Genomic DNA, 1,894 nt, shown 5'->3' with positions numbered 1-1,894 from the left:
GGCCCGGAGGAGGAAGCCCAGCCCTGAGTGGAGGCAGAGGGAGGGAGGGATGGTTCCCTCTAATCCGCAGCTGGCCTGCGAGAGATGAGCTCACCCCACATCTGCAGCCACTTAGGAATCTGCCGTGCTGCCTGCCTGCCTGCCTGCCAGAGAGAAAGAGTCCATCTTGGCTCTGCCATGGGGATGGGGGAGTGAGGGCGATGTCTTCACCACCAGGGAACAGCGCACCCTGGCTGGCTGTCACCCACCCAAGTGCCTCAGATGTCCACCAGCAGGGAAGGCTTGGGGCCTTACGCTCTGGCTGCTCTGCCCTCCACTGACAAATTCAGTATCCAAGGCTCCACACGTAGGAAGCGGGGGGAAAAAGAAGTAGTCATGGCAGTGGCAGATGCCAAGGGACCCCGTCTCTTTGAAATGAACCCTTGTTGTGCCTACGAAGCGAAAACAGAGACACCAGGAGTGTAACTGAGTGCCCAAGGTCACACTGCCGGTCAGCAGCACAGGCGGGATTCACCCAAGACGCAAGTGCATCATGGCGTTGGCCTGCCTGTGCAGCTAGGGATGCCAAGACCAAAGCAGCAGCAGCCAGGGCTTCTGCCCTTGTATGTTGCCTCCTTTGTCCCTTGAAACCAGAGACTGGAAATCTTTTTTTTTAATGCACTTATGTCACTAAAGATTCTAAATCCACTTCAGTTTTACTTTCCCTCTTTTTTTTTTTTTAGCCACACAGACCAGTATTTTGGTCTGAGGGGTGAGGAAGTTGCAGGTTCCAAAGGCTGTAAGTCTCAATGGGGCCGGAGCGCTTCATCTTTCCCTCATGGGGTGGCTGGTAGGTTTGAGCTGCCAACCTTGCGGTTAGCCAGCCCACACTTCCCCGACCATGCCACCAGGGACGTCCCAAACCAGACTGCAGCCACTCCCCACTGCAACGCTCTGAGCTTGTTTCCCGAGCTATAATGCGGGAGCCTGAAAGGGTGGTTGTGCTCTACAGGAGCCAATCAGCTCTTTGGCGTCGGAGAAGTTGGGTGAGGACAGAAGACGAAGCGACGTGTTTGAACTCTGGTGTGGGCAAAGAATCCTGAATGCACCGTGGCCGGACAAAGGCATGAACACATCAGTCGTAGAAGAAGTACAAGCAGAAGAGTCCCGAGAAGAGAGTGATTCGCCTGCTCGGGGCTTCTCATTAGAAAAAGAGATGGTGGCTGGGAGAGGGTGAGCCCGGATGAGAAAAGCCCCGCGGGAGCGGGATGGACACAACGGTCCCCACGCTGGACATGAAGACGTTACAGGATCATCCTCTTCCACCTCACAAGGCCTTTGGGAGTCAGCACCGACTGGGCAGCAACGAACACCAGAGGGCTGTTATGAGGACGGATTTGGTTGATCAATGTGAAGCCTATCGATAAATGAGTCCACGTTTACCATCCTTGTCAATATCTGAAGTTCTCCCCTCCCTAAAACATCACAGAGTTATCCGAGGCTCACGCAAGGACACTGGCCTCTCTACAGACACCTGGACTGCGCAGCAGCGTACATGCCACAGGCAGGCCTGGGCGCTGGGCTCTGCCCTGCTGGACCCTTCTGATTTGCCATCCTGATCTAGATTTACATGTTCCTGCCATCTCCCTTCTTGACTCTCGGCAGTGAATCCAAGTTGGGCTAGCTTTCCCCTGCTATGAACATTTACATGACTTCTCATCCAACTATTTTCATCAATTCAGGACAATGATTCCATAGACGATGACAAGAACACGCTCTCTTAGCCTAAGTCTTCTGCTTCTCAAAGACAGGCCTGGAAAGTTCTTTGGCAACACATTTCCACTACCCTACTTGGGGCTCTGATCTGCTCAGCTCCCCATTGCCTGACCCCCAGACTACAATTCTGAATATGCAC

Source organism: Echinops telfairi, unplaced genomic scaffold (assembly GCF_000313985.2).
Source record: "Echinops telfairi isolate 266 unplaced genomic scaffold, ASM31398v2 ScPeMD7_7475;HRSCAF=8513, whole genome shotgun sequence".
NCBI classification, from domain to species: domain Eukaryota; kingdom Metazoa; phylum Chordata; class Mammalia; order Afrosoricida; family Tenrecidae; genus Echinops; species Echinops telfairi.
Note: the sequence above shows the minus strand (reverse complement) of the source record.